This window comes from Schistocerca piceifrons, chromosome X, assembly GCF_021461385.2.
Source record: "Schistocerca piceifrons isolate TAMUIC-IGC-003096 chromosome X, iqSchPice1.1, whole genome shotgun sequence".
NCBI classification, from domain to species: domain Eukaryota; kingdom Metazoa; phylum Arthropoda; class Insecta; order Orthoptera; family Acrididae; genus Schistocerca; species Schistocerca piceifrons.
In genome coordinates this window covers 521708055-521720920 of record NC_060149.1, presented here as the reverse complement: position 1 = coordinate 521720920, position 12866 = coordinate 521708055, and the positions used below count along the sequence as shown (strand labels likewise).

The 12866-nt window shown below is 44.3% G+C and overlaps 1 pseudogene; it reads left to right on the top strand.

Moving 5' to 3' along the window:
• The first annotated feature begins 11514 nt into the window (after nt 1–11514).
• LOC124723773 lies at nt 11515–11631 on the top strand (annotated as a pseudogene).
• The last annotated feature ends 1235 nt before the right edge of the window (nt 11632–12866 follow it).

The following is a 12866-nucleotide window of genomic DNA, read 5'->3' as shown; positions in this document are numbered from 1 at the left end:
CTCTCTGGAGCACATCGGTTTCACTTTCCCGCAAGACATCACCAAGCTCCTTCATGCATGTCTTACCACGAGCTATTTCAGGTGGAATGGCAACGTCTACGAACTACTGGAAGGCGTCTCCAAGGGTAGTCCTCTTAGTCCAGTGGTGGACAACTTCTTCATGGAACATTTCGAAGCACATACACTGGACTTGGCACCTTGAAAACCTAATGTGTGGTACAGATACGTCGATGATACCTTCGTTGTGGGCAGCAATGATGAGGAACAGAACAGTGACTTCCTGAGACACTTGAACGGCCTCCATGCCAACATAAAATTGCCAAGGAAGTAGAAAAGGACAAACAACTACCGTTTCTATATGTGCTGGTCACAAGGCATTGTGGAAACCTGGGACACAGCGTGTATCGAAAACCGAAACACAAGGACCGATATTTGCACAAACTGTCAGACCACCATCCGAGCCAGAAAAGAGATATGATTAACACGCTCGTAACGCGAACAAGACGAATGTGTAAGCCACAGTACCTCAGACGAGGGATGCAACACCTGGAAAGCAATGGGTACTCCACCAGTTTTATAAGAAGTTTAACAGAGACAAACACTCGGCGAAGTGACATAGCGGAAAAAGAAATATCGGGTACACCCTTTCTGCCGTACATCCCCAGAGTGACGGAGAGAACCGGCCGTATATTCCACAAAAACACGCAGTAAAGACTATTTATAAACCGACAAAGAAGATCGAAGAGTGTCTCAGATCGACAAAGGAGAAAAGAGACCCACTTGCAATGTCGAGAATATGCCGCATGCCATGCACATGCTAAAATGTTTATGTCGGAATGACGGGACGATCAATTAATACTAGGATCACAAAACATAAGCGGCATTACAGGTTGGAGCAGGTAGAGAAATCGGCCTTGGCAGAGCACGCGCTGTATAAGGCCGACCACATAGTAAAATTCGCCGACACTGAAGTTCTGGCTATAGAGAAGTGTTATCACACCCGCTTGTTCAGAGAATGTATAGAAAAACATGAGAATAGCTTCAACAAGAGAGGAGAAAGCCTCAAGGTGAACGGATCATGGGTTCCCGTGCTGGAGCGATCCACCGTTGCGCGTAGCAAGAGGAGAACGGCACCGGGAATGATCACGGAAAAGCCCTTGAACGTTGGTGCGGCAGGTACCGTACATATAATCTACGGCCGCGAACTTGACTCCAGTCCATCACCAGTAATTGACGGTGCAACTTTGACAATACTAGGCACTCGTGCTGCAGAAACGTCAGAAAAATCAACAATCCAACGTCGGCCGAAGAAACCGAGGCAGAAGCCAACACGTTGTTTGAATGGGAAGTTTCTACTACTCTCCTCTGTTTTTACGTAGGAAATCGAACATATTCGTTCGTCAGACTAGTAGCAGCATTCAGTCTTCCCACCAATGAAGCTTGTAAACTATGGGAGATCAGGACTGAGATTAGAATTGAGAGGATTCGCTCTCCAATCTGGTGCTGACGGGCGACGCCTCGCTGTACTAGAAAATGTAAGTTTCACTCAAGCAGTAACGGAATCTTTTTCCTGAACAGCTCACATTTAACGAATCTGGTCAAGCAGATTGAATGCTCTGTCATCGATATTAAATATTTGTCTCATTTATCTTGCATTTGTGAGCTGCCCAGGAAGTCTTACTCATTGTTGCTTCCTACAGTCTTCCAATTAAATGTGAGTCCCACAGAGTTTAGAGTCATTCTGTTTTAGTTTGCTACAATTTTCATAACATTGCTCTGTATTATTCCGGAAGTACGCATCCGACTTTGTGCTAAATACACACATAAAAAAAAAGTTTTGTATCACCCCAGTTCCCAGAACTCCTGAAGATAGACGCTGACTGTCATTCCACCAGGAAAGAGTTACACGGCTCGTGTTGTCTGTAGTTCAACCATGCCTAGGCGGTCAATGGCACGGTTCAATCGCGTCCGCACTGTTACTTTGTGCCACGAAGGGCTCTCAACAAGCGAAGTGTCCAGACGTCTCGGAGTGAACCAAAGCGATGTTGTTAGGACATGGAGGAGATACAGAGAGCCAGGGCTACTACTGCAGTGGATGACCGCTACCGACGGACTATGGCTCAGAGGAACCCTGACAGCAACGCCACCATGTTGTATAATGCTTTTCGTGCAGCCACAGGACGTCGTGTTACGACTCAAACAATACGCAATATTCTGCATGATGGTCACCTTCACTCCCGACGTCCATGGCGAGGGCCATCTTTGCAACCACGACACTATGCGGCAGGGTACACATGGGCCCAACAACATGCTGAATGAACCGCTCAGGATTGGCATCACAATCTCTTCACAGTCAGAGACGAGTCTGGAGGCAACCTGGTCAGGCTGAACGCCTTAGACACACTGTCCAGCGAGTGCAGCAAGGTGGAGGTTTGCTGCTGTTTTGGGGTCGCATTATATGGGGCCGACGTTCGCCGCTGGTTGTCATGGAGGGGCCGTAACGTGAATGCCATCTTCCGACCGATAGTGCAACCATATCGGCAGCATATTGGCGACGCATTCGTCTTCATGGACGACAATTCGCACCCCCATCGTGCACATCTTGTGAATGACTTCCTTCAGGATAACGACATCGCTCCACTAGAGTGGCCAGCATGTTCTCCAGACATGAACCCTATTGGACATGCCTAGGATAGACTGAAAAGGGCTGTTTATGGACAACGTGACGCACCAACCACTCTGAGGGATCTAGGCCGAATCACCCTCGAGGAGTGGGACAATCTGGACCAACAGTGCCTTGATGAACTTTTGGATAGTACGCCACGACGAATACAGGCAATGCAAGAGGAAATGCTACTGGGTATAGAGGTAACGGTGTGTACAACAAGGTCTGGCTGTATGGTGGTACAACACGCAATGTGTGGTCTTCATGAGCAATAAAAAGGGCTGAAATGATGTTTATGTTGACCTCCTTCCCAATTTTCTGTACAGGTTCCGGAACTCTCGGAACAGAGGTGATGCAAAACTGTTTTTGATGTGTGCAGATTGTCTGAAAATTATTTCGAGCAATTAGTTCATGAGGCCACGTCAATAGTAAACGGTTGTGAAAACACACTTGACCCCTTAGCAGCAAATAATCCTGAGCTAATAACAAACATCAAAACGCATACAGGGATTAGTGAACTCATGGTTATCGTACCAAGATTGAATATTGTAAACCCCGAATCCTCCCTAAATGAACGAAACATATACCTATTCAAACAAGCAGATAATAATTCACTTCCTGAGAGACAGTCTTGACTCCTTCCAAATTAACAATTTAGGTGTAGACCAGATTTGGCTTGAATTCAAAAAAATAATGCCGGCAACAACTGAGCGATTTACACCAAACTAATTAACAAACGGCGGATCTGATCCTCCTTGGTAAACAAAACTGGTCAGACCACTATTGCAGTAACAACGAAAGAAATATGCCAATTTAAACGGATACAATATCTCCAAGATTGGCGATCTTTTACAGAAGCTCGAAATTTAGCGCGGACTTCAATGCGAGATGCTTATAATACTTTCCACACCAAAACTTTGTCTCTAAACCTGGTAGAAAATCCGAAGAGATTGTGGTCGTATGTGAAGTATGCTAGTGGCAAGATACACTCATGCCTTCTCTGAGCAAAACCAATGGAAATTCTATCGACGACAGTGCTGCCAAAGCAGAGTTACTAAACACAGCCTTCCGAAATTCCTTCACCAAAGAAGACGCAGTAAATATTCCAGAATTCGAGACAAGAACAGCTGCAAACATGAGTAACGCAGCACTAAATTAGAGGCCCTTGCAGCAGCAGGATTTTGGAACATATATTGTATTCGAACATTATGTATTACCTCGAAGAGAAACATCTATTGACACACAGTCAACACCGTCTAGAGAACATCGTTCTTGTGAAACGCAACTAGCTCTTTACTCACACGAAGTGTTGAGTGCTATTGACAAGGGATTTCTAATTGATTTCCAGAAGGCTTTTGACACTGTACTACACAAGCGGCTCGTAGTGAAATTGAGTGCTTATGGAATATCGTCTCAGTCATGTGACTGGCTTTGTGATTTCCTGTCGAAGAGTCACAGTTCGTAGTCATTGACGGAAAGTCATCGTGTAAAACAGAAGTGATTTCTGGCGTTCCCCAACGTAATGTTATAGGCCCTTTGCTGTTCCTTATCTATATAAACGATTTAAGAGACAATCTGAGCAGTCATCTTTGGCTGTTTACAGGTGATGCTGTCGCTTATCGACTGTTAAAGTTATCAGAAGATCAAAACAAAAAGTGTGAAGTCATCCACATGAGTGCTAAAAGGAATCCGTTAAACGATAAATCATTAACAATTCAAAGGTCGTAAATTCAACTAAATATCTATGGATTACAATGACAAAAATCTTAAATTGGAAGGAACACATAGAAAATATTATTGGGAAGGCAAACCAAAAACTGCGTTTTATTGGTAGGACACTTTGAAAACGTAACAGATCTACTACAGAGATCGCCTACACTACACTTGTCCGTCCTCTTTTAGAATACTGCTGCGCGGTGTGGGATCCTTACCAGATAGGACTGACGGAGTACATCGAGAAAGTTCAAAGAAGGGCAGCACATTTTGTATTATCGCGAAATATGAGAGAGAGTGTTACTGAAATGATACAGGATTTGGGGTGGACATCATTAAAACAAAGGCGTTTTTCGTTGCGGCGGAATCTTCTCCCGAAATTCCAATCACTAACTTTTTCCTCCTTTTCTTGATGCCGACCTACATAGGGAGAAACGGTCACCATATCAAAATAAGGGAAATCAGAGCTCTCACGGAAAGATATCGCTGTTCGTTTTTTCCGCGCTCTGTACGAGACTGGAATAATAGAGAACTATTGTGAAGGTGGTTCGATGAACCTTCTGCCAGGCACGTAAATGTGATTTGCAGAGTATCCATGTAGATGTAGATGTAGATGTTTGGAATAGTTTTGGTGTTAAAAGTCAATGTCACGCTGCCACAAGTGAAAACTGATAATATTCTCCAGCTGTAAATTATTCTGTTTAGACACACTGGAAACTTAGTTTCAATGGCTCTGTTCTGTTTACCACGCGTTCTGTAGTCCTTTTCTTCCTGGCCCTTTAATCAGTGTCTTCAAATACCCCAAATATAATAACTTATCAACTGGTTTCATTACTATATACTTAATTTTCGGTATATTGATATTACATGACGAGGGTTAGTCATAAAGTTTGAATTACCTCGTCGAAAAAATAAAGTTACGTAATTAATTTTTTGTTTGTTTACAGTTCCAAGCCTGTAGTCCTGTGCATAATGAAATTCACATGCATCAGTAACGTAGCACGCCTCTAAAGGACCTGAGACGAAATGGTGCAGCCCGTTGATAGAGAGTATCGTGTGGCAATTTGTTTTCTGCATGTGAAGAGCAAACACGCTGTAACAGTCCATGATGCGTTGATGTGAGTGTTCGGCAACAACGAGCCATTGTACGACACACTGCTTAGTTGGAGCAGACGCCTCCAGTTAGGTTAAAGAAGTCTCAATGACGAAGAACAAAGGGGCAGACCGTCTCTCCGCAAAGAGTTGGCAACCGGAACTGTAGTGGCGGCCCTGCTGCTCAAAGACGGGCGTATCACAATAGAGGCGATAGTGGAAAGGTGAAAATCAAACATGGGTTTGTTTCCACGGCATATTTAACACGACGATGGTTGCCATTTGCTGGGTTTCTCGACTTCTGACATACAATTGAGGCAGCAGCGCAAACGTTGCAGCTGTATCCGGCCAGTCCAGATGAGTCCTTTAGCCGTCTACTCACCGTGGACTACTGCTGGTCGTAGCGTTATGCCCCAGACATTGTCGAGGAACCTGATTCTGAGTGGTTTTTGGGTCTGTCATGGTATAGTGCAAACAGATTATGCTCGTAACGGGCAAACCACCACAGTAGCGTACTACGAAGACTGCTGAAAAGTAATGCCTCCGACTTTTTCATGTAAAAAGTCTTAAAGCTTGTTAACCAAACTGCTGCTACGGTCACAGGTTTGAATCCTGCCTCGGGCATGGATTTGTGTGATGTCCTTAGGTTAGTTAGGTTTAAGTAGTTCTAAGTCTAGGGGACTGATGATCTCAGATGTTAAGTCCCTTAGTGCTTGGAGCCATTTTTTGTTAAACAAAACAAACGTTGTTATCATTCTATATCTTTATTCTTTATGTCTGCCTATTTATTTCTCAACATAATCACCCCGGTAACGAACACATTCCTCCCAACGAGAGACAACGTCGATGATACCGTCACTGCAGACGGTTTGACTTTTTTGGCGGAGGCACAACCTCACCTCTGCTTGTATTCCTTCATCAGCATCAAAGTAAAATCCTCGATGGCGTTCGTTAAGTTTTGGAAACAGATAAAAGTCGGATGAGACCAAGTTCGGACTGTATGGAGGATGATCTGTGACAGTGAACAGAAGGCGTCGGCTTGTTGCAGGTGTCGCAGCGCTCGTGTGTAGTCTGGCATTGTTATGCTGAAGAAGAAGGTGCTCCATGTGTGGACCAACTCTTTGAATTCAAAACTCAATTACAGAGGGCTGTTTCTCACTCGCCGACATAGTTACGTTACACACCGCCACGTTACACGCTGCAATTCTGAGCCCCCTTGTTCCAGACGACTTGTAATACGCAGACATGAAGAATAAAAATGTAGAATGTTTACATCGTTCGTTTTATTTAAAAAGTGTTAAGAATTTTTTATGCAAATTGAAGGTGGAGGCAGGAGCAAGGCAAGGAAAGGGAAGGAGCTGATGATATCAGGTGCATCAGGACTTTAAGCGGAATCAGCGACGGAGAGTGAAAATGTGTACCAGATTGGGACTCAAACCCGGGATCTCCTGTTTATTAGGCAGCTGCAGTAACCACTGCGCCACCCGGGCACAGTGTTAATCGCAAAATGCACGGACTACCTCTGCACGCTCCTCGGCCGACTCACATGCCTGCCTAGCGCCATCACTTATCCTCGTTTCCCATCCATCTCCTCCGTGCTCGCTAATTTTCGATTCCTGCTGGAGAGAGAAAGTAACTGTGCCTCTGCACTGATGGGTGTGGATTCATATCCTATCGAGGTGTATCATATACATCAGTGCGTGGTGTCCGTTCTTTCAGACACGTTCGAAAGAACAGGCAGCACGCATTCATATGGTTTAATATAGTTCACATCAAAAAAAAAAAATCGGAGGCATTATTTTTCAGCGTGCCCTCGTACTGAAATTCATGACGAAGTTCCGTGAGGCAGTCAAGGCGAAGCGTTACGGGAAGCTGTACAGTGGGGTGTTCTTGCTCCATGGAATCGTCCCAGCACATGACACAATCAAACATGCTGCTCATTTCTGATATTAAATTTTGCCCCCCCCCCCCCCTCCTCCTCGCTCCTCGTGTTCTCGTGACATGGCGCCGAATGATTTCCTTCTCTTCCTTCGCTTGAAGAAACCATCACATTACAGGTATTTCGAGAATGACGACAGGCTGCGAGGTAAATTTCGAGCTGGAAAATTAATTTGTACTACTTTCTTTTCTACACAGGGTGAACCCAAATTCGCGCACTCGGATGCCACAGCGCGATTCCTAGAATACTAGCAGAACGAAAACATAGCTAGCAAAATTTAGTTCCGTGCGTATTGTCTGTAGAAAAGAAGCGTAGAACGAAAGCAGTTTGGCAATACTGTAATCATATGTGCGGGGAGCAGGACAAAGTGGCCGTTGGGGTCCTGGGGGTTCTAAATTAAGGTGACAAGAGTCATGGGAAAGCGATATGCACATATACAGATGGCGGTAGTACCGCGAACACAGGGTATAAAAGGGCAGAGCTGTCATTTGTACTTAGGTAATTCATGTACAAAGGATTCCGACGTCATTATGGCCGCACGACAGAAGTTAACAGATTTTGAATGCTGAGTAGCAGTTGGAGCTAGATGTATGGGACATTCCATGTCGGAAATCGTTAGGGAAATCAGTATTCCGACATCCAAAGTGCCAAAAGTGTGGCGAGAATACCAAATTTCAGACATTACGTCTCATCACAGACAAAACAGTGGCTGGCGGCCTTCACTTACCGATCGAGAGCAGCGGCGTTTGCGTGGAGTTGCCAATGCTAACAGACGAGCAACACAGCGTGAAATAACCGCAGAAATCAATGTAAACCAGGCGGCGAACGTATCCGTTAGGACAGTGCTCCGAAATTTGGCGCTAATGGGCTATGGCGGCAGACGACTGACTCGAGTGCCTTTGCTAACAGCACGACATCGGCTGCAGCGCCTCTACATCTACATCTACATTGATACTCCGCAAGCCACCCAACGGTGTGTGGCGGAGGGCACTTTACGTGCCACTGTCATTACCTCCCTTTTCTGTTCCAATCGCGCATGGTTCGCGGGAAGAACGACTGTCTGAAAGCCTCCGTGCGCGCTCTAATCTCTCTAATTTTACATTCGAGATCTCCTCAGGAGGAATAAGTAGGGGGAAGCAATATATTCGATACCTCATCCAGAAACGCACCCTCTCGAAACCTGGCGAGCAAGCTACCCCGCGATGCAGAGCGCCTCTCTTGCAGAGTCTGCCACTAGAGTTTGCTAAACATCTCCGTAACGCTATCACGGTTACCAAATAACCCTGTGACGAAACGCGCCGCTATTCTTTGGATCTTCTCTATCTCCTCCGTCAACCCGATCTGGTACGGATCCCACATTGATGAGCAATACTCAAGTATAGGTCGAACGAGTGTTTTGTAAGCCACCTCCTTTGTTGATGGACTACATTTTCTAAGGACTCTCCCAATGAATCTCAACCTGGTACCCGCCTTACCAACATTAATTTTATATGATCATTCCACTTCAAATCGTTCCGCACGCATACTCCCAGATATTTTACAGAAGTAACTGCTACCAGTGTTTGTTCCGCTATCATACAATCATACAATAAAGGATCCTTCTTTCTATGTATTCGCAATACATTACATTTGTCTATGTTAAGGGTCAGTTGCCACTCCCTGCACCAAGTGCCTATCCGCTGCAGATCTTTCTGCATTTCGCTACAATTTTTTAATGCTGCAACTTCTCTGTATACTACAGCATCACCCGCGAAAAGCCGCATGGAACTTCCGACACTATCTACTAGGTCATTTATATATATTGTGAAAAGCAATGGTCTCATAACACCTCCCTGTGGCACGCCAGATGTTACTTTAACGTCTGTAGACGGCTCTCCATTGATAACAACATGCTGTGTTCTGTTTGCTAAATACTCTTCAATCCAGCCACACAGCTGGTCTGATATTCCGTAGGGTCTTACTTTGTTTATCAGGCGACAGTGCGGTACTGTATCGAACGCCTTCCGGAAGTCAAGAAAAATAGCATCTACCTGGGAGCCTGTATCTAATATTTTCTGGGTCTCATGAACAAATAAAGCGAGTTGGGTCTCACACGATCGCTGTTTCCGGAATCCATGTTGATTCCTACAGAGTAGATTCTGGGTTTCCAAAAACGACATGATACTCGAGCATAAAACATGTTCTACAATTCTACAACAGATCGACGTCAGAGATATAGGTCTATAGTTTTGCGCATCTGCTCGACGACCCTTCTTGAAGACTGGGACTACCTGTGCTCTTTTCCAATCATTTGGAACCTTCCGTTCCTCTAGAGACTTGCGGTACACAGCTGTTAGAAGGGGGGCAAGTTCTTTCGCGTACTCTGTGTAGAATCGAATTGGTATCCCGTCAGGTCCAGTGGACTTTCCTCTGTTGATTGACTCCACTTGTTTTTCTATTCCTTGGACACTTATTTCGATGTCAGCCATTTTTTCGTTTGTGCGAGGATTTAGAGAAGGAACTGCAGTGCGGTCTTCCTCTGTGAAACAGCTTTGGAAAAAGGTGTTTCGTATTTCAGCCTTACGCGTGTCATCCTCTGTTTCAATGCCATCATCATCCCGGAGTGTCTGGATATGATGTTTCGAGCCACTTACTGATTTAACTAAGACCAGAACTTCCTAGGATTTTCTGTCAAGTCGGTACGTAGAATTTTACTTTCGAATTCACTGAACGCTTTACGCATAGCCCTCCTTACGCTAACTTTGACATCGTTTAGCTTCTGGTTATCACTGTTAGCATTCAATCGCGATTCTTATACATATATTTTAACAACGCGTTTCAAGGGACAATGCTCCCATCATCAGGATGTAAAATCTATGTCATGAAATTAAACAGACTAAAAAGACAAAAAACCATCACAAATAGTTGGGAAATTCATAGAGTAAAACAGAAAGAAAAGTATATTGGACTGTGGGTCCTCGTCTTACATTGAAGTTGTTGACACAAGTCGATGGCCGTCCCATAGCTACCAAATATGCTGTCGCACTGTGCCGGCTTGGGAGCTGTTGTGGACTGACGTGCCTAGGTGTTGTGCCGTGGTTACAGCCGTGTGCTTGACGGTAACGCTATGCTATTGGGCGCCTGATTTCCTTATTGCATTGGTCTGCCATCGTTAGCCTCTCGCAACTCTGTCAGTGACATGCTACAAGTTTAAAGTCGCATACCTACCCTAAAATAATTCTAAAAACCCGTTAAAAAATCTCATTTCTTTAAAATTATCTTGTGCATTTAGAATATTGCTTTATTTCTTTTCATGGATAGCTATCTCGAATTCCTCTAGTAAATCAAGTTTCCTCCCTTTCTTTTCTACATGCAATATTTCTACATTATCTTCAATGCTATTAAGGGGATGGCCTGTTTATATATATGGTTCGCAACAGCTGATTTGTCATAATTTCCTAACCTGAACGCATCTTTATATTCTTTATACCGGATCGCGAATGATCTTCCTGTCTGCCCTATATATTTTGTATCACAAGTTCTGCACTGAATCTTATAAACTCCCGATCTTTCAAACTTATTTCTCTTCTCGCCAATATCGTGCTTAAGGCTATACCTCACTAGGTTATTAGTCTGAAAAGCTATTTTAACAGCGTATGGCTTAAAAATATTTGCTATCTTTTGTGAGGCTGTTCCATAGTATGGCATCGTGATAATTTTCACTTTCTCTCCATCAGGTTTTTTCTTTTTGCGCTTATTACTTTTCCGTAACAGTTTTTTAACCATATCTATTCTGTAACCGTTATTCATCGGTATTCTCTTAACGGCTTTTTTATATTCAGGTCCAGGAACTGTAAACAATTGTCAGTTTCATACTCCACGGTAAATTCTATTTTATTATGTGCGTCTTTGTACCTTTTTTTTTACTATTTCCTCGATATAAAAAAGCAGGGCAACAAACATGCGTTCTCCGTTTATAGAAAACAAACTACGACTGATGCCGTGATCCCGAATGATTCATGTCATCCGCAGGCTTATAAAGAAGCTGCTTTCCGTAGTCTCGTGCATAGGACAGTCAATATACCGATGAGCGAAAAAGATAGGGAGACTGAAATTAATCCCGTTTGGCAACGGCCTTGCCGCAGTGGATACACCGGTTCCCGTGAGATCGCCGAAGTTAAGCACTGTCGGGCGTGGCCGGCACTTGGATGGGTGACCATCCAGCCGCCATGTGCTGTTGCCATTTTTCGGGGTGCACTCAGCCTCGTGATGCCAATTGAGGAGCTACTCGACCGAATAGTAGCGGCTCCGGTCAAAGAAAACCATCATAAGGGCGGTGTGCTGACCACACGCCTCTCCTATCCGCATCCTCAACTGCGGATGACACGGCGGTCGGATGGTCCCAATGGGCCACTTATGGCCTGAAGGCGGAGTGCTAAATCGCCAGTTTGCGTGTTTGTTGTGGAGAGGGAATGAGACTTAACGCCTTTTTAATGAAATTGCGTTACAAATGTCTTATCTTGGCTCCATAATACTACGTTAGTTATTGGAATTTCGGTCATGCTTTTGGAGGATATATACGTCATTTGTGTAAAGCCGTTAATGCGGGCAAAGTGCCCATCTCAGTGGTGGCTTCTGGTCACTTTGTGTGGAGGGAGACGTAACAGCTGTGGCGGGAAGAAATTGTTATAACAGTAGGTTTCCGGGTTAGATTCCCGGCGGGGTCAGGGATTTTCTCTGCCTCGTGATGACTGGGTGTTGTGTGCTGTCCTTAGGTTAGTTAGGTTTAAGTAGTTCTAAGTTCTAGGGGACTGATCACCATAGATGTTAAGTCCCATAGTGCTCAGAGCCATTTGAACCATTTTTTTGTTGTAACAGTGAGCTAGAAGAGGAAAACAAAGAAGCAAAAGGAAAAGAAGGAAAAACGAAAACCTACCGAAGAGAAGACATGTAGTAAACAGAAAACTGCGAAGAGCAGGAAACCAAATCCTAGAAGAACTCTTTTTGAAGACAACAATGAAGACACAGAGCGAATGTAGTAAGAAGAAAAATTTTTAAATTCAAGGCCAGAAGAGCAGTGGATTAAGTACCAGCTGTGCTGTCTCTGGGCTCACGAACTTTGTACGGGAGCTGAGGAACATGTTTTATTAGTGAAAAATGTAATTAGAATTATGTTTCACTTATTTAGCTGTTTCTTGAAACAGTTCTTTTTCTCCCTTGTTTTTGAGTTTAAGGCTGGCTAAGTGGTCACTCCGCCAGCTCATGTCGGGCAGAGTGGGCTTTCACCGCTTTGTGAAAACAGAATTATTTGAAGTACTTAATTTGATCCCAAAGTGAGTAAACCATTATACAGGGTGGTCGGAAATTCCCGTTACAGACTTCTACGAGTTGTAGAGGGGAGTGAGTACATCGTATTCTGAATACGAACCCACGTCTGGAAACGTCATCAAACGAGAGTACAGAACGTCAGAGTTATAG